The following is a 20,965-nucleotide window of genomic DNA, read 5'->3' as shown; positions in this document are numbered from 1 at the left end:
TGACACAATTTGTTGGTAATAGCTTTGAGGGTGGCTTAGACCCATCCATCACGTCACTTGATCGTTCCTGTTACAAATCTCCTGTGTGAAGGGCACAAGCCAATAGAGAGCGGACTCAATTACCCGACCAGACAGCGCATATCAATGTAGCAAACATAAAACTGCTGCTCATTTTGAAAGGGTCTAGTTTCATCTTAATCTCTGCTTTATGACTTTCTGAAGTGTTCCAAAGACCACGATAATGGAGTTGTTGAAATGGCTACTGTTACATCTGGTAGAGGTGGCACAAGGGATGCTCTTTCTTAGACCTACCTATTATTACTACTAAGTGGAACTCAAAGGGATTGTGTGGTAGACTACGTCCATTCAGGAAAACATAAGCCTGTTAGCTGATTGAGTTCTGAGCTATTTGAAAAACATACAGTGCCGGGCGGTGGTGGCGCACGCCTTTAATCCTAGCACTCGGGAGGCAGAGGCAGGCGGATCTCTGTGAGTTTGAGACCAGCCTGGTCTACAAGAGCTAGTTCCAGGACAGGCTCCAAAACCACTGAGAAACCCTGTCTCGAAAAATCAAAAAAAAAAAAAAACAGTATCTCACAATGAGAAAAAAATCCTTATGAAACCTTGATTATAGACATAATGACAGGGAAGAAAGGTACCGTAAAGTCATTTCAAGTTGTCATCTTTCCAACAGTTTGGGCAGACAGTCTGTTCTCAATGAAAGGACGGGAAGAGAGTATTTCATGAGATGCCTGGTAGCTCACCAAAGGGCGTGCTGGTACGGGAGTCTCCTCTGTGTGCTGTGATTGCCACTGATGAATAAAGAAACTGCCTTGGCCTGTTGATAGGGCAGAGCTTAGGTAGGCAGAGAAGATAGAACTGAATGCTGGGAGGAAGGAGGCAGGGTCAGAGCCACCATGGAGTCACTGCCAGAGTAAGACATGCTGAATCTTTGCCAGTAAACCACTGCCACGTGGCGATATACAGTTTAATAGAAATGGGTTAAACTAAGATGTAAGAGTTAGCCAATGAGAAGTTAGAGCTAATGGGCCAAGCAGTGTTTTAATTAATATAGTTTCCGTGTTGTTATTTTGGGGCTAAGCAGCTGGGAACAAATGAGCAGCCTCCTTGCTACAGCCCTGCCAATCTCTGGTGACTCTTCATCCTTACTTACTCTTGGAACAAGATGAACTGGGACTTGCTCTTGACACAGCTTCAAAGGGAATGGGTGGATCTTTTGCTGGATTCCTGGGACCTAGGAGGGCTCCCTGAACAAAATTTGGATCAAAGACCAAAATGTAACATATATCATTGTTTCTAGGCTGCATTCACCCTTCACTGGAATCTCTGTTCACGTATGTAAGCATGAAAGCCTATGACTTTCATTTCTCCTTACTAACTGAGAATACTTGTGTTCAAAAACAGGGATTGAGAAGTACAAAGCATATATTGAAGAGCAACTTCCCTTGCTGTCTGGAAGACATGTAACATAGTGCCTTAGAGCCCAGACTCAGACACTGCTTACTGAGAACTGAGATGAAGCTCTCGGGCTCTCTAGTTCTATCATCTATAAAGCAGAAATAATGGTAATCTATCTCATATGGTAATGATTAGAATTGAATTACTCTTGGCTAATAGCAGTCCAGTATATACACTAGATACTCGTATTGTTCTCGTTCCCTTTCTGTTGTGATAAGTACAAATGGCCAAAACAACTTGGGAAGGTAAATGTTTATTCTGGTTTATAGGTTTCAGTCCATCATTGAGGGAAGTCGGGGCCCATGCTCAAGCAAGAGCAGAAGCAGAAATCGTTGAGGAATGCTGCTTATTGGCTTGCTGGCTGCCTCATGCTCAACTAGCATAGAACAATGTAACCTGCCTTCCGCTTGAACCACTACTGAGCACAGTGTAAACCAAGTGAGAATTAATGCTGGGTTTACTTTATGGGATATATGAATGCAGCCTTTTCTTTTCTATGATATTCCAGTGCAGGCTCTATAGTCAGGGCATCTGGAGTCAAATACTGATTCTGCTGATTCCCCAGGTAATTCTAGGCTTATTGCTTAACCTGGACTCCTACACATCTGCTCTGCAGATTTGAAGGCGATGTTATCAGCACCATCCGCCAAGGCGTAGGAGCCAGCAATACAAAGCACTTTTATATTGTTGTTACGAGACAGTAAAAGAAGCCCACTAGGTCTATGAAATGCACAAAACTGCCACTTCACCCCATTTGGGTCCTATCAAACAAGGGGTAATAAAGACAACAATCCCATTATGCTGTGGTCAGTGATCCAGCCGGACTGAAGACCTGCCAGGCTACATTGTATACACGTCAGCTGTGGCAAAAATTAGTCAACATTGTTTAGACAGCGTTTGTGATGTCTGGGTCACCAGCTGTCTGGAAAAAGAAGAACACAGCTTCCTTCTTCTGTGTAGTGTGGTGTGCCAGCCAGCTGGCATCAGGGGAAGGGGGAGAAAATCTCGTGCTGGCAGTATAACCAGAGTAACTCTAGGTCTCACTGGATCCCTGTCCTCAGGGAAGGTGCTGCCCTACCCTTGGTGGACCCAAGGGAGCCCCAGGCTTCTACAGGTTGACTGACAGAAAAGAACTCAAAGTAACATGTATGAGTCTCACTCCAAGGCCAGCATAATGAAGAACCACTGATTGCTACAAACATTAACATGGGTTCTCACCCCACAGGCTGCAATTAGCAGCTGAAATGGAAAATTCTGTGGGAACACATAACCATATTCTACAGTAAGATGTTTGAAATCATTCTATTTTTTGTTTGTTTGTTGTCATTTTTGTTTTTACATCCCACCCAACGTTTCCCCTCCCTTCTCTCTTTCCAGCCCCCCCCCCCTCACCTCCCCCATCAACTCCTTCTCCTCTATGCTTCTTCAGAAAAGGGCGGGCCTCCCATGGATATCAGCCAGCCATGGCCTATCAAGTTGCAGTGAAGCTAGGCGCCTCCTCTTCTGTTGAAGCTGGATGCAGCAATTTGGTAGAATGAAAGGATCCCAAAGAGCAGGCAGCAGAGTCAGAGACAGCCCCTGCTCCCACTGTTAGGAGTTCCACAAGAAGACCAAACTACACAATTGTAACATATATGTGAAGGGCCTACATCAGTCCCAGGCAGATTCTCTGGATGGCAGTTCAGTCTCTGTGAGCCTCTATGCACCCAGGTTAGCTGGTTCTGTGGGTGAAGATATTTGAAAATTTTATAAGGAGCAAATTTTTGTTAAGGACTAGTGTCGTGTGTGTGTGTGTGTGTGTGTGTGTGTGTGTGTGTGTGTGAGACGGGGTTTCTCCGTGTAGAGTTAGCTGTCCTGAAACTCACTCTGTAGGCCAGGCTGGCCTTGAACTAAGGCACCTGCCTCTGCCTCACAAGTTTTGAGATTAAAGGTATGTGCCCCCTTCCAGAAAGTGACTGTGTTTTTCCCATTAATTTATTGAAAAGCTTTTGTGCCTCTTGTTTCTATTTTTTGTTTCCCTATAAAATATATGTGTGTGTGTGTATGTGTGTGTGTATATATATATATATATATATATATATATATATATATATGCCTTAATACTAAGTTAATGAAGGAAAAGAAAATTGTGATAGCAAGAAATATTAAGTACCTAATATTACGTGTCAGAGATTTTTAATGTATTGAAAGCTTTAAGTGCTGAGGATTAGAAGAACATTTGTACAGCGTTAGAGAGATGGCTCAGTGATTAAGAACATTTGCTCTTGCAGACGATCCAGGTGGGGTTCCCAACACCCAAATGGTGGTGCACTAGCCCCTGACACTCAAGCTCCAGGGAACCTGACACCTCTTTGGGCCTCTGAGGGCACCACACACACATATGTGCACATACATGCATATAAGCAAATGAAACATTCATATACAAAAAAGAAAAAAACAACTCTTTAAAAAGTAATTAGACTTAGGGACCAGCCTGGTCTACAAGAGCTAGTTCCAGGACAGGCTCCAAAGCTACAGAGAAACCCTGTCTCAAAAAACCAAAAAAAAAAAAAAAAAGTAATTAGACTTACAAAAAGGATACATTTGTCATCATGTAGGTATTGTCTGTAAAACATGGAAGGTACCATTTGAATTGTTATGGTTTCTTCTCTGTCAAAAACAAGACCAGGGATCAGTGAAATAGCAAATATGATATAAAAGATATAGCTCATCCCTTTAATACAGTATTCAATGTCTTCATTAACACTACCATGGCAAGTAGTGTTTGTGTTTGTCTTAGGGTTCCCATTGCTGTGATGAACACCATCACCAAGAGACTTGGGGACAAATGGATGTGTTTCTATCTCACACCTCTCTGGTCATAGTCACCACAGAGGAAGGTAACATGAGCAGAGGCACTGCAGGAGCTCTGCCGGATGGCTCATTCCCTGTGGAGCTTAGCCTCTGCTCGTACAACCCAGAAACATCTACTCCAAGATAGACTGTCATCAGTGAGTTGGGCCATCCCAAATCAATCATTAATCAACACAATACCACTCAGACTGACTACAGGTCAATCTTGTGAAAGCATTTTCTCCAAGAAGATTGTCTCTTCCGCGGTCTAGTTTTGTGTCAAGTTGACAAAAAGCAACCGGTACAGAATTGCTAATTGTTCATCACTAGAACTGGGAAACTTTGTGACGTAGACTTAGGAATTTAGGAGGAAGGAACAAGCAGGAAACACTGCATACAACACTGAACAATCTCCAACAGAATCCGCTCCGGAAGAGTGGGGACAAAGGGTGAATCGTTCATTGCCACATCTCTAGCCAGAGTTCTGTGCCCAGACGCCCAGCATACTGTAAGTCATTAACAATTGCTTATGAAGTGAATATAGGAAATCTCTTATCCAATTTACAAAGTACTAACTTGGACTACTTTGAAGTAACATTCTGATAGAGAGGATTAAGTAAAAGCTCCCAGGGTCTTTCTAGACACTGTTGTCAGTGTTACTAAATCAGAACCCCACTCCATAAATGTCACAAAGTTTCTAGTATATAGAAAGTTAAAACTGGGTAAATTCGTTACTCACCTAGGGAGTAAAGGAATGAAAGATTTCCAAATCACATCCCCTAAGTAATGGCCTGACTGTCCCTCACCGGTCGCAAATGCAGCCATGTGTCCTTACACTTTGTAATCAAGGATGCAGAAGTATTTGTTGGTATTTTTTTTTCCTTTTCTGTTTTGATCCAGTTGTGAACTGTGGAAGAGTGGTCCCAGGGTGAAATTTTAGAGCAATGAATGTATATAGGTGTGGGTGTGTGAAGGGTGGAGACTAGAGGTAGTCTCTTCTGGGAAACCCAATACCAGCCAGTTGTACAAGCAAGAGGGAGACTTTATGAGGGTCCAGAGTTTGTAGGCTATAGTATTAAAGGATACAATATCTTTGCCAAAACTTGCTGAAGTACATGCTGAAAATCTGAACCAGTGAAGTTTTCTAATAGTTCAGTTTCTCACTTTTCTTCTGCACTTGAGCATCCACAGAAGATCTAATGAGGAGATCTAAAGTGCCACCTACCTTTCACACCCAGAATGGCTGCATTTCCCAAAAAAAACCACTACTGATTTAGATGATGTCATTTGGTCTGCCGTGAGTTCCAAGACTAGAGCCGTGAAGTCAACTGGCAAAATTCTTGCCCTCGGTACCGTGCGTGCCCAACAGAAGGGGTTTGCTAACAGGGAGTTGCACTAGATGCCTCGTGAAATGGGTGCAGACTACAGCAGACAGAATGGGACCATGCAGTTAGAAAGAGTCAAGGACCAGAAGGAAGAGGACAGGTAGAGCGGGTCCCTGCTCTTTCCAGCTTCTCTGGGGTGAATTCTGAGTGAAGGCCTCAGGAAGCCATCTGTGTGATGAGCTTCTGTAGGCAAAGGAGAGCACCAATGGTGAAGGTTTCCATGTGAGGGAGCCTTGTGTGGGATCTGTGAGATTGCACGTGGAAGTTTCAGCTGAGACTTAGTGAGCAGGGGGCAGAGGGCAGGTCAAAGGCTAGAGCCAAACACAAGATCATCTGTCCAGGGCATTAGCGATTATGGGGGTAGGATATAGCAGTCTTTGGGAGATGGCCCTGTCAAGGACACCCATGCCCTGTCTCCCAAGGCTAGCAAATATAGCATACACTTCGCTCCAATGCTGCAGACAACATGAATTCATCTTCTGACATTTCTAGGAGACACAATCTCATGGTAAATGTTTTGGGGTTTTTTGGGTCTTACAACCTTCCTGCTTCCTCTCCCCAGTGGTGCCTGAGCCTTGGGTGTAAGAGTTATGTTGTTGTTGTATCCATTGGGGCTGGGTTCCACACATCTTCATTTTGATAAGTTGTAGTTTTTTGGAATGGTTTTCTACTGTTGCAAAGACAATGCTCTGTCCTGCTTTTGTACATTGTCATAGCACCTTTATGGTTATTAAAACATTGTTTGACCTGGAAAGAATGCAGGGGGTATTACAGAGTGCAATCAGATATCCTTCTTATGTACAACATGCACACATATGCACACACATATGCACACGCACACACACACATATATGCACACAAATACTAAGGAGTATTACAGAGTACAACCTGAAATCCCCTTTGTATACATACACACACACTTACACACAAAAACCAGGGAGTATTACAGAGTGGAATCTGATATCCTCCTTATGTACACACACACACACACACGTGCACACAAATGCCTACTTGAATATATATGCATAATAAATATTACAAACTCACATGTACCCATTCACTGGAATATACATACAGATAAATACATGTGTGTCCATAAATTATATCCCACATATATACATTTATATACAGTTTTATAGTACTTACACACAACTATGTGCACACAAATATTCACCTGCATACATGCACATATACACAATACACAAATACATATGAATATGTGCATACATATACATAACAAACATATGTGTACCCATGCACGGGCACATACATGCACATAAATCAAGTGTACCTATATAAAATATACTCCACATATATATTAATATACAGTTCTACAGTAGACACACACATGCACACGTACACAATGTGCATGGGCTTCATGCCCCCTGTGAGAAACAGCATGATCGACATAGTATAGAATCAGCTCCTTTGAGTTCCCATGGTGCAGACAGTCCATAGAGTACTTACCTGACCGTGTCAGACCCTCCGTCATAAGCTAGGAAAGATTAGACATTCCATTACACATTTTCTGAGAATTATTTCAGAAACTTTCAACATCAGACACGTGAAGAGGCTTACTTATGTCTTAGTCCTATATGGAGCAGCCGTAGATAGAGCGGAGAGTCATCCTGGCTCACCTAGGCGTGTGTGTGTGTGTGTGTGTGTGTGTGATACCAAGTTCAGGGGCAGCCACACTACTCTTGTGCACCTCCTTCACTGCACAAGCTTCTTGCAGCTTTTGTGGGCCAGAGTTTAACTTTCCATTTCCTTTGAGAGCTGGAGTCTACAACTGAGTCGGTTTGTGTGGCTGTCGGGGAAGAGAAGGGAGCACAGCTCCGCTGTCTTTCAGCTCCTGTGCAGATTTGCTCTTCTGCATAAAGTGGCAATGCTGAGAGTTTGTGATTTTAAAATGCATTTTCCCAGGAAGGAGGTCATAGCTCAGATATTAATGGGGCAAAGCGCTCTGATAAGGCTTGTGCCCTTGGAGGCCTTTAATATTTAATGCTGGTATCATAGAGGTACTGGCCTAAGAGAGAGCAGTAAATTATAGAAAAACACCCAGAAGCTCTTGTCAAATGAATCAGAACAATTGATTCTCTCCTCAAACATGAGCTTGCCGTAGGAAGTATTTTAATATGGCAGAAACAGGGCCAAGAAGCTTAGGTTTAGAATGAACGAGGCATGGAAGATAAATGACAGCACAAGGCACAATTTATGAAGACTATAAAAGGCAACTGTGCAGAGAGTGGGGAATCGGGGTGACTTGTGGAAATACAGCGCGCCCTGAGAGGACATTGATGCATATTCCGGGGAAACCGTGGCGGAAGCTGAGATGAATCCACAATTTAGAGGGAGTCTCTCCAGAGACCGAATATTAAGTACACATGTTATTCTTGTGACATCTCTTCATTGCAGTTTAATATTAAACCTGTCAGTCCTCTGAGCCAGAGAACGCCTTCAACAGTTTATTGTGGGGCTCCTTATGCAAGGATGGCCGTACCAGTAGGCTAGGAGGACTGAAGGTTTTCACGGCTTGTGCCTCTGTGGAACACAAAGCTGGTTCGCAATAGATGGCTACACACTGAGTGAAGAGCCAGTCACTAAAGAAACAAAGCATGAAAAATAACCAGACCCCCACCCCCGATGGCAGGACGGTCAGGAAGAAATGATTGATTAGGAGTGGATTTATTATTGTACTCAAGGTGAGAGACAAAATAATTTGTCAGGCACTGGCAGACGGAGTTGGGTGTTATGGAAAGCATTTGCAGACATCCATTTATGTCTCCTTTAGTTATAAAATGAACCATGACATAGCATTTCCTGTTCATTATATTTTGTGAAAGTGTTGCTTATTAATGTGGTATCAAATTTTCTTACTGATATTTTCAGTAAGATACTTAGAAAGATATAAATAAGTTTTATATTCATTTTCTTAGATCCATTTTATCAACATTTCCTATCTGTGTGGTATCTGTTTTTTTCTTTTATATGATCATGCACTATGATGCAATGTACACATGCACATACACACATACACACATACATTCACACACACACACACACACACACACACACACACACACACACATACGTGAACTCTGTTCCTCTAAATCACAAGATTAGATGATTTTCTTTTACAGATGTTACCTTGGTATCCCCAGGGTACCAAGAGTGCAAGAGCTATCTAGGGCCAGATGAAGTCCTAATAGCACAATGAGAGCAAACATGTGGAACTGAAGTATAAGATTTTCACTAATATACCTTGTTGTTCATCTAGTGCTTGTTGGCTATTATATTTTCACACATTTTTTTATTTACTATACTTTCATGTTTACATGCTAATCACTCTTGTCCCTTCATTCTCCAACATGAGGGAGAGCTGGAGAAGAGGAGATGCTTCCCTGTGCAGGCTGGGTAACACATTGCTCTGTGCATTTCCTGAGTCAAAGCATAGACTCTGAAGACATGGGTCTTCTCGGTCAGTGTTCCTCATCTCCCGGGAACACCCCAGGCTGGTGATCATTAGCTTCCCTGGTGTCAAATGGCTGCTGTGTGGATGACGGCTGACCTTTGCGGAAGAAGCAAGTGAGGAAGCTACGGGCCCTGTGCCCTGCTCAAGTGTGTTGTCAGTGAATGCAGTTAAGCAAGAAAAACACTGAGTTGCGCTGACCAAATGTTTCCTGTGCCCCCTACCCTCTCAGCCCATTTCCCACTTTTTCTTGGTAACGTCCTATGTTATACTTCTTTTCCTTTCAATGTTATCACCATCGTGAGCCAAACCTTCATCCTTTCATGCCACAACTTCCGAAGTGATGTTTAAGAGTCCCACACTAGGTGGGGTTTTCCCTGTCCGTGAACACCAGAAATAAATGTACATTTATAATTATTTTCACAATACCCTTCTTTCACAAACACCTCCTTCCCAATACTTTTGCTCAGTTACTTTAAATCTCAACTATCCGACCCCAGACATGTATTAGCTGAGACTGAGATGATCTTCATTATTCGCTGAAGAAATCTCTCCAAGAAAATTGCCTTGCGGCTCGGCTTATCAGTCCTGCTCCACAATAAGGTCAGTTTCTGACGTCAAGACCTCAGGTGCCGCCTTCCTCCAACCTAATTCTCTTGCTCTAATCTTCTTTGAATAGGCAGCTGCTGTCCTAGCCCTTCTAGCCAGGCTCACCTCTTCTGAGTCCCTGCCCACTTTCTGCCGTCACAAGCGTTCTCAGACACCAGGTCCTTGCACAAGTGTGTGTCCCACATCCTCTGAAAGACATATCTTTGTGAGACCTCTGACAACTGTCTGTCCCTTTTGCTTCTGTTTTTAAGAGACAACACCATCTATAAACCTTCAACAAGATCCCGTTTTTTCTTTCTCCTCACATTCAGTTCATTCCCAAGTCCTATTAGTTCTTTTTGTTTGTTTGTTTTTTGTTTTTCAAGACAGCGTTTCTCTATAACTTTGGAGCCTGTCCTGGCACTAGCTCTTGTAGACCAGGCTGGCCTTGAACTCACTGAGATCTGCCTGCCTCTGCCTCCCAAGTGCTGGGATTAAAGATATGTGCCAACCCCGCCCAGCTTCAAGTCCTATTAGTCCCCACCCCCAAAATATATCTCCCATCATTCAGTCTTCCCTTGGGCTTATTGCTACCACAGTGGCACTGGGTAACATCACTCAGAGTATTATAGTACTCTCCTAAAAGTCACCCATACACATTCTTCATGAAACCTCTACTAACACACACAAACACAGAGAAATCAAACCACCCACGCATCTTAGTATCAGATACAGACACAGCAGTTGCCCTTCTCAAACTCATCTTGGGCCTCTCTCACGGTGATGTACCGTATTCCAACAACAATGGACGTCTGCCGATTCCTAGACTGCCACACCACCAGGACTCTTACATTTCTGCCCCTGTAGCCAAAGTCGTGTCTCCTCCCAGCAGATCTATTTTTCTAGCTGGTGGCACTCCCTCTTTCAGGTACTGGCTTATACTTCTGTGAGACCTTTATTAGCCATCCCAAATAAAAAGGCCACCATGTTTTCGTACTCTACCACAGCACTATTTAATTCTTTGGGCAAATTTATCTTCCCATCATTAATGATTTGTTCATGGACTACTTGATATTATAGTCTCCATTTGCTACACTGACCCATCGTAAATACTGGAATGTAAGCTCAGTGAGGTGGAGCGGGGGTCTGCTTGTTGAACTTTGCATTCCTGGGACTTAGCTTTGGCACTGGCAGCAGAGAGTTTTAATTACATGATGATTAATTGGAGAATTCAGATATCCTGCTCTTTGTGACTCTGTGCACAGTTGTTATGAGTTCATTTGATAGTGGCTTGGGGTTTTTTGTTTGTTTGTTGTTTGTTTTCAGTGTCTACAACATTATCCTAAGTATATTTTTATTTCATTTTTTTGATTGTTAGTAAAGTAAGAAGCTAGGTAAGAGCCTTGAATTGTCCAACAGCACCTGTGAGATGAGGCTGGGTGAGGAGGGAAACACTTACAAGAAAACGTTTTATTATTCATCATATTAAATATTGGTCAAGAACTTTGAATAGACTTAGTAAAATCCTGCCAAAGGAAACAGTGTAGTCATGTAAGAGTTACCATAGAAAATTTGGTACAGATTTATCTTAGGTTCAGCACCTCTCAAGAGAAGCAGAACTACTTCCTCTGACCTAGCAAAGGTCTGCACAAAGAGTTGAGGCAAGATTTATGATGTCAAGCAATTATGTGACAATTGGGGAAAATGAGACCTCTCTGATAAACCGATATGGAATGTATCCTCTAGGGAGGGGTGGAACAGAGGACGCAAATGAGAGGATTAGAAGGAAGGAAAGAAGAGACCTCAAGAGTGTCTGTGAGCACCGCTCATTTGTGATGCATAAGATTAGCAAGAAGATTCCAAAAATGTGGTCCAGCCGGGGGAGGGGTGTCATGCAATTCTCCCCTCTGTTTGCTTTTCCGTTTCATGTGCTGGAGCGAAAGAGGAGCTTTGCTGAGCGCTTCAACCAAACTGTTTAAAATAACTCGGAGTAACATCTTGAGAATGTGAGCACATCCGAAATGAGAAAAGCCTGTTACTGTGAGGAAATTAGTTCCATATGTGACACCCAGCTCCACTCCACTTACAGCACTCCAACCTCAGTTCTGTCTATTCCTTCTCAGGGTCCTCTCAGCCGCCTCTGCTTGGGAGCAGGCTTTGGCGGTGCTTGCTAGCTCTTCCATTCTACTCTTGTTGGCCCTCTTATTGGGAAGGAGTCTTTTCAGAAGCATGTGGATTAACTGTGACAGTGATAATATGGTTTTCGAGATGGCTCAGTGGTTAGGAGCGCGGCCTGCTCTTCCAGAGGTCCTGAGTTCAATTCCCAGCAACCACCTGGTGGCTCACAACCATCTGTAATGAGATCTGGTGCCCTCTTGAGGAAGAGACCTGGTCAGTCGTCCTCATCAACTTAGACCATGAAACCCAATATAGACAAGTTCAACAGAACTGTCATAGACAGCTGCCCATGGGTGCTTCAGCATTGCCAGGGCATAGCTTTCATTCATTCATTTGCACAATGCTGCATTTTATAGCTAGAAAGCAGTTATCACTAGCCCTTGATTTTCTGGGCAAATGGTGATTGTGGCAGATACCCTGTGATTCCACAAGTTGACCAGACAGGTGCCATGGTGTCACCATCCATTTTAGAGAGTCACAAACATGACAACGAAGATGTCTTTTCTATATTTTAGGAATTAATTATATAATTTATGTTAGAAATTAGCAGATAATATTGAACTCGGTGTACAGAAAATAGGTAGAACTAATTGTAAAGTACTTTTTATATTTTAAAAGATTTCCATTTGAACTTTTATATAGGAAGAATCAGTATTACATTCAAACTATGACCCAATTTTTAAAATTAAACTTAAATATTTATATTTGGTTACTCTTTGAAATATTTCTTGTATTCTTCTAAAGGTTTTTCATAATTTACAGTGGACTGCAAGACAGTATAATAATACAGGACAAAAATCATCAATGCAAGGTGGAGAAGTGAACTTCCATGCTGAAAACATGTATTTTCAAAATGTGCTTGATATTATCTGAAACAGCATCTTTTCTCATCCTGTAAGGCCATGTATTCATGACACTCACCAAGCCTCTTAATAATTCCTCTCAGTTTACTCCATATTAATCAGATTTAGCATTAATTTACATAATTATATATAACATACAGATACAACGTTATAAGGTATCAACTTAGTTATTTTTTGTTGCTATGTCAAAAGCAACTTACTGGAGAGGGGGTTTGTTTTGACTTACAGTTCTAGTGTGGAAATAATACAGTCCACAGAGGCAGAAGAAGCAGAGCAGCAAAACCTTGCAGCTGACCTGTCGCACTGCTTCCACAGTCCAGAAGAAGAGAGAGAGTAGGAGTGGTGCCGCCTCGAACCCTGACCCCACTCTCATACTTCCTTCAGCAAACTTCCAGGCTTAAAGGTTCCATACCCCTTCCAAGCATAGCCACCATCTGTGGATTAAGTGTTCAAACACAGGAGCCTATGGAGGACATTCTTCACTCAAGCAACAGATACCATCAAACAGAAAAAGTGACTGAGACATAACGCTTTTAATCATTTGTCTGGGCACACTTAATTCCTTAGTCAGAGTGAGAACTAAGGATTCAGAAGCCTGAAAAAGTATTTCACGATTCAGACATGCTTATCAACCAACACAAGGCATGCTTGAAGAATTCTCACTACACACACACACACACACACACACACACACACACATTTAAATTCAAACACACACACACATTTAAATTCAAACACTGTTGCTTTGGTTCAATCGTCAGTGAGCCACCTACTTGAGATTTTTACCTCTTTTGCATGTTGTTTTCCATGTGAATAGATTCACCTTTGAGTTTTACACATTTAGCATGATTCAGAACAAAGACCTTTGGTGGCTGGTTTTCAGTAGGAAATGTGATTTTCCCTTTAGCTACTGCTTCTGTGCTCAAGCAAAGGGAGAACACGCCACACTTGCTGGGACTTCACTTATTTTTTCCTGCCCTGGCCTTCCCACCATCGAGAGGCAGATCAGTGAGGGCCACCCAGCTCCTCCATGGTTCCTTACCTTTTAGTGGATCATGGAAGACCACCCAAGGCATCCAATGGGGAGGGGGGTTTAAAATGACTCCATATAATTTAGCATCTTTTCTCTAATCTCCCCATACAGAGGAGAGGTATTCTTGCATGGTGGTAACCTCTCAGTGCATAGCCTCGGCAGTACCCTCCCTTCCTGTCCACGCCATTGTAAATGGTCTTTGTAGTAAAATCTCTACGGATATCCATGGGTCCAATTACCTGGCTATTTCCCAGTGGGAGCCTGATCTCCACAGAGCATCAGTGGCTCTGTTCGCTACATGAGTTGCAGCTAAAGAATGTCTTCTACTCTTCATAGTTGTCAAGGGTCTTTAAACAGATCCCTTAAGCATTATTTATTATGTGGAATTCAGAGTGCTTGGTTCAGGAAGACTACCCAGGATGGTTACAGGAAATAACTTGTTTATATATAAAAGCACGTGACACTTGCATGGATTTCCATCTAAATAAATTTCATGTTGACGGAATAGTGTTCTTTGCCTCTAAAAATGCCATTTTCACTTAAGCACGGTGGGCTCTGCCTCTAACATGCTTACGCGTGCCTTGTGCTTCGTCCATGGACTCCTAGACTATGTGTGCTTGATGTCAGATCTGAGAAATTACCACACTTATGTTCATTGGATAATATTGAAAATATGTGGTTTTCTAGCCAGCCAACGGATTGAGATGTTGACAGAACTCTAGTTGGTCTGGGAAGAGCAATAATAAACATATGATTTTCCTTTGTAGATTTCTCTGGGATATTTTCTCCTCCTAAAAATAGCATGAATGATTTATTTTGTTCAATGAATTAATAGTCCATGCTTTCTTAGAAAGAAAATAACTACAAATGGAAGCATAACTATACTAGAAATTACATCTAGTCCCTTTTTTAAAATCCTATTTTTATGGTCAGCTTTTATTTTTCGAGTGTGGAGTTTATTGAGATAAAAAAAATGAAAGGGAAGAGAAAAATGAGAGACAGACAGAAAGAGGGAGACAGAAAACTGCCTCCTCAAAGAGAATGGCAGAAAAAAAGAGAGACGGGAGACAGAGAAAAGAGAAGAAGAAGCAGGAAAAGGCCTGCCTGCCCTTTCAGAGGAACAGTGGAAAAGACAGTTTCGGTCAACTTGTAATCCTCTGTATTATCGCCAAACAATAATGATGATCTACAAGCGCTGTGCTTAATTAAATTATGTATATATATATATGTATATATATGATTAATAGCACATTTAATTAATGTGTCTAGCATCAGACCTGCCCCCAGATGCCATATCCAACACAGAAGCATATAACTTGGTATGGATGTGGGTGCTGACGGCACCTCCAGGAGGAGGATGTGGTTTGGGAGGGGTTTATTTTTCCGCTGTGATTTTTTAAGTCTTGTAATCCTTGTATGGGAAGACTTGAATGAGACAGCATCTCTTTTCATGCTAATGCCTTGGTGTGTGGAAAGCAATGATCCCTTGAGGATATTGTGAGCTGGAATATTAAAGAAAAGGAAAAGGCATAAGTTATGGGGAAAGAGGTGAGCTGTGCAAAGCTAAACTATCACACTTCACTTAAAGAAACATTTTAAAGAACCAAGAACCATCTACAATCCCAAATCAAGCACCTAGATACTTCTTTCCAATCATGCTACCCAACGAAAGGAAGGAGAGCACTGTGAATGTGAAATCTCTATTTAGTGTTGAGTCAAAATAAGCATGAAGATTAGCCTGGATAACATCATAGGGACAGAAAGTAAGAAAGTGCTCTTTAAACACACACACACACACACACACACACATACACACACATGTACAATGTCAATAATAGGAGAAACACATGGTAGTTATAGGGCACACTAACTCTGTGCTTTTCTTATTCTCTATTAATCTAAAACTATCTTAAAATAAGTTGGTATTTTAAAAATTACCATGATCTAAAATCGATAGCATTGTCTCATGCGTACTCATCATCTAAGCATTGCCGGAGTGCTTTTCCTAGATACTATGTAGATGAACTATCTTTCTGTCCCCAAGTGTGCCAGTATTGCTCCTGTCAAAAATGAGATTCCCGGATCACAGTGCTCAAAATAAAAGGGGTTTCTGTTCCCAACAAAACAAGAAGCCCAGAGGTGAGTTCATGGTCTTTGGAGCATGGCAGGATGTTCAAGTTAAGGCCACAGAGGTGCCCGTTGGTCAAAAACAGCCATGCAGGACCTACTGAGGCCTCACCAGGAAGAAATGGGGGCAAAGCACCACAGCTTCCACGCCATTTGCCAGTTTTCTACCCTGCCTTTCCCCTTGTGCCAGGCACCTATGTCTGATTTGAGGGCTCAGAGCTGGGTCCCAGGCAGCTGAAACTTCTGTGGAGAAGCCCACACATATATCTACCCAAAGAACAGAATAATGGAGAACATTTTGAAATTTGTCTTCTTTCTTTGTTCTATACTGTGTTTATGTGTGTGGCATATGCATGTGCACATGATCACGTGTGTGCATATATGTATGCAAGTGCGCACACAGATATGAAGGCTGGACGTCCATGCAGAGTCACCCCTTATTTCCTGAGACAGAGTCTCTCCCTAAAACTGGAGCCACAGATTGGTGATTCTGGCTGGACGGCAAGCCCCAGGAATCCTCCTGTCTCTAGTCGTCTCTACCTGCTGCTGACATAACAGACCCACACCTCCAGACCAGTCATGTATGTGTGCACTGGGGACCTGAACTGAACTGCTCATGCTTGTGCAGCAAGGTCTCTATCCACTGAGCAATCTCTCCCGTCCCGGAAACATGTTTGTTTGTTTGTGTAGCAACTGAGGCAATAGGAAAAAACTTTCATTTCCCATGAATTTCCACAATCATTTTGTTTCTTTTAAATATTAATATAAGCCTCTTGCTAAAGTCACAAACTTCAACGAATCTCTGAAAGTCCTGTTCCTGAATCTGAAGCTAAAACAAGCACCAGAAAAATGGGAAATTTCATTAAAAATTAAGGCTAGGTTGCCTGTAATTAGAATTCTTTGGAGCAAGCTTGGAGGTTAGCTCATTACACGCGAATAAAGATGAAGGGCTCTGCCCTGCTGTGCCTTCTGGACCAGAGTCCATGTTCCAGCCCAGACTGTCATTGCGCCATTGACTGATGGCTCAACAATCTCATCCTTAATTTCAAGGTCTGTAAAGTGCTACCTGCCTGGTCCTAGCACCTGCCTGAGATGCTGTGTGGATTGAGGTGATGCATATGAAGCGCTTACAGAACTGTCTGAGGCACAGAAAGCACTTCATACATGTCATTTGTGCATATTACGAGCACAGGAGCCAGTGACACGTAAGAGAGATGGAAATGCCTTCGTTCTTACAGTAGCATGCCTTTTCTCTTTCTCTTACTTTAAATGACGTCAGTCAAGTGTTGAGTCAAATCGAACCGCTCTCTGTCTATATTGTTACCGACTTTGAAGTGACTTAGCTGTATTTTCTTTCAAAATTTCCATTTGCTATGGAAACAAACATTTAATGTCCTTAGTTGTTGATTCTGCCCTATAGGATGAAACGTAAGCTCAGCCCACCTGCTGACCCTTTACCGTGGCAGGGGAGGCTCTGCTTCATGCCCCTGGCTGCGTGTGGCAGCTTGGTGTTCACGCTACTTGGTAGTAATGGGTCAGCGAATTCTAAGTCCACTGGCTAGTAGAGATATATTTTCCATGGATTCACTGTTTCGGTGTAGACTTCTGAATATTTGGAGGTTTTACGTGTTCTGTTCATGGGACCAAATGTCTGTAAGTCTCACCTGGTGTTCTGATCTCATTAAAATCCACTCATAAGCCAGAACTGAATAGTCTAGGCATACAATCCCAGCTAGTTGGAGGACTAGGACTGGAGGATCATTATTTCAGCTCTAGCCTGGGTAACTTTAGCAAACGCCTTCTCGTGTGTGTGAGTGTGTGTGTGTGTGTGTGTGTGTGTGTGTGTGTGTGTATGGTGTGTATGCACACACGTGTGTATGGTGCATGTGTGTGTGTTCATGCATGCCTCTGTGCATGTGTGTGCGCACTTGTGCTATTCTTATTGGCTTTTGAATAAGTGCCTATGTGCTTTCCCTTTGATACTGGGTATGTACCAAAGAAATATTTTTCAGTCACATCAGGAAAAGGTCTCTGGGGAAGGTGAGAAAAGTACAGCGCCTCCTTTGTCTTAAAGGTGCTGGAGGTCTCTTTGTTGTTTCATGAGTTGACTTCACATTTCCCTGTACGGAGCGAGTACTCTACCTCCTCGGTGGAGTGATTGTTCACCTGTTTGCTTGATGGGGAAAGGTTGAAATAAGAGAAGGGATTGTTGGGTAACAGGGATTCTTTTTCTTTCTTTCTTTCTTTCTTTCTTTCTTTTGTTTTTTTTTTTTGTTTGTTTGTTTGTTTTTTCAAGACAGGGTTTCTCTGCAGCTTTGGAGCCTGTCCTGGAACTTGCTCTTATAGATTAGGCTGGCCTCGAACTCACAGAGATTCACTTGCCTTTACCTCCCGAGTGCTGGGATTAAAGGTGTGTGCCACTACTGCCCGGCCAGGTAGCAGTGATTCTATACTTGTGCCTGATATTCTCATCTTTGACCAAGGAGTTCTTGGATAACTGCTAGTGTGGAGAGAGAATATCGGTTTTCTCACCTGCTTTAGGAAATGTATATCAGTCCCATGCGCAATCTTGGAGTTTTCAGCCTTAGACATGTTTCATGTTGCTGTTTGGGGACTACACTTTACACAGTCTAAGCTTCTCATTGAGGAGCAAGTACAGCATCGTGGATTTAAAAAAAATCAGCCTCTATTAAGTTAAAAATAATACATGAAATTTGGCAAATAAGAAAAATCAGAATTGTTCTTTATAAAGTGTCCATGCATCCGCTCTTCATGCTTTATCTGGCTGTACATTTTGACCAATTCAAAAAGAAAAAGGGGGTATCCTTTCCTTGACTATAAATGTTTCATCTAAACTGGAGCTAAATGTCTATGCAATGTAATTTCATCCTTCCTGAATCCCGAAGCGCAAGTCCCTCTCCCTTTACCAATACAGGATAATGTATGGTGGCAGGCAAACTGGAAAAGAGAGAGGATACTTAATTATCTGAATAAAATATTTAACCATTTAAGCACTTTAATGCAGCTTCTTGGGGTCTTTGAAGGTGACTCATGCAACTGATTACTATGAGGCTTAAGCTTCATTTATTTCATAATTATTGCTGCTCTTGGGAACAAGGCAATTAGACACCTTGATCTTCCTCACCCCAACAGAGAGGCACAAATATTACCCATATATTTTATTATCCCCATCCATTAATTGTCGTAGGCACTGAAACACTAACACACAGATGAGAAGAAATAACTTTCATTTTTAAAAAAAGGAATAGGTATAGCCGGCATGTTTTAAAGTTTGTTCTCTGAACTTGACATTTAACTTTTCTAGTGGGCACATGTATGTATAAATTACTAATGCACCCACAGAAAGAACCATGAGACACTCATGGAGGATTTCCTCACCCACTTCAGGCATGTTGAATGGATGTTTGCTTTTCTCTAACAAGATATTATGGACTAGTGGTCCTGAGTATTTGAACTTTTCATCTTCTATAAGTATATGTGGACTTTGTCTCATGTTGCATTAGAGAAAAGCGATCAGCGTGTTAGTATAGGATCACTCTAAATTATAAAACATACTGTAAACATACTTTAACATACCGTAAACAAGTTGACCTGAGCTACCAGAACTGAACTATCAAAATAAGACAAAAATGTTCATTTCTGACTCTTCTCACTCATAGGGAAGTCAGGTTTAGTTGAGATATCATGGACTCCGGACTTCAAAGAATTTTCAGTCTGACATGGTGTCATGAACAAAATATTCCATGACTGTGACAGCACCTGCCACTTGCTGGGACGGCTGAGCCTGTCGCGCAGACTCCTAAATTAGACAGACCTCAGACTGCAGCTCGTTGCTGCAGTATTAATTCTGAGTGACTAGCAAGCTTCTGGACTTCACCTCCCTGTCTGTCGGGGGACCTATAACACTAGAGTCCCTGTAATGGTACATATGCACTCACTGGCTAACAAATTATGGCCAGCCACTTGAAACTGTTACTTCTCCTCTTTCTTTTTCACGCTCTTTCCCCTGCTTCTTTTCCAGTAGGCACAGGGCTTTCGTTTAAATCACCTCATTCAACAAATGCTTCAGAGAATTTACTATGCACCAAAGTTATTGGGCCACCAGGCTGGTTGACAAGGCTGGAAATCTACGTTGCCCCTATAGCTCCTGTAGGAGGGCAGGTCAGAAAATCCAGCCCATGTGTAACATGATGAGCAAGGCCGCAGCACGTCCAGAATGTTCAGAATGAGCTGTCTGCGGCATGACCACAGCCTGTCCTTTTAACCCCCAGTGCTTATTCCCGGGGACATCATTCCCGCGTGTCTATTTCAGTGGACTCGCCTTAGGTTTCCGCTATCTGACCTCTGACCCCTTTAGAACTCGTTCGGTGCTCCAGAAGCGCGCATGTCCACGCACACCTGTCCGTGCGGGCCCATGGAGGTCAGATTGGCGACTTCACAACGGTTTGGGTTGTGCTCCCTCACGATTGCTGAGTGCTCCGTCCTAAGGGACAGCATGTCACCCCTTCAGGACCCAGGGGACTTTGCAGAAGCGAGTGCGGAGAATGTAAGAACCAGAGGGTGGAGTGAAGGGCTGTGAATGTGGCCTTCTAGACAGGACACAGCTGTGAAACTCAGGAACTCATGGTTGCTGTGATTACCCATCCGAGATTGAGCCTCTGAGCAACTGGTCATGGAGGAGGGAGGGACTCCCCGAGAAGCTACAGGCAGGTGGTTGTTGATGGAGGGGGCGGAGCCATGGTAGTGTAGCCTCTGGTAAGTTGCCATGGTAGCTGAAGTAAATAACCTCCTATCTATGTGCACGCAAGAACCCTGCTTAAACACAGTGGTCACAACAACCACCAGAGAACTCTAAGTGGGAGGGGTGGGAGCAGGACCTAAGAAGAAGAAGAGATTTGGAGCTTGGCAGGAGTCAGAGGACATAAAAGAGGATAACAGGAGTGAGTATGAAGAAGTATAGATGAATGCATATGCGTGTGTTCATGTGGTT

General features: G+C 42.7%; 1 protein-coding gene across 3 annotated transcripts in view; it reads left to right on the top strand.

Moving 5' to 3' along the window:
- The window catches only part of Arhgap24 (Rho GTPase activating protein 24), a 217,841-nt gene that overhangs the window by 105,504 nt on the left and 91,372 nt on the right, over window positions 1-20,965 (top strand). Inside the window, exon 1 of one of the 3 annotated variants that reach the window (XM_038343960.1) lies at window positions 4,536-4,819. The exons of the other annotated variants lie outside the window; for them this stretch is intronic. The gene's annotated coding sequence lies outside the window, so the exon portion shown is untranslated. Of the gene's footprint in view, window positions 1-4,535; window positions 4,820-20,965 lie in introns of those variants that run through there. 3 annotated transcript variants of the gene reach the window in all.

The sequence above is a fragment of the Arvicola amphibius genome, chromosome 1, assembly GCF_903992535.2.
Source record: "Arvicola amphibius chromosome 1, mArvAmp1.2, whole genome shotgun sequence".
NCBI lineage: Eukaryota > Metazoa > Chordata > Mammalia > Rodentia > Cricetidae > Arvicola > Arvicola amphibius.
This window is presented reverse-complemented; position numbering and strand designations above follow the sequence as displayed.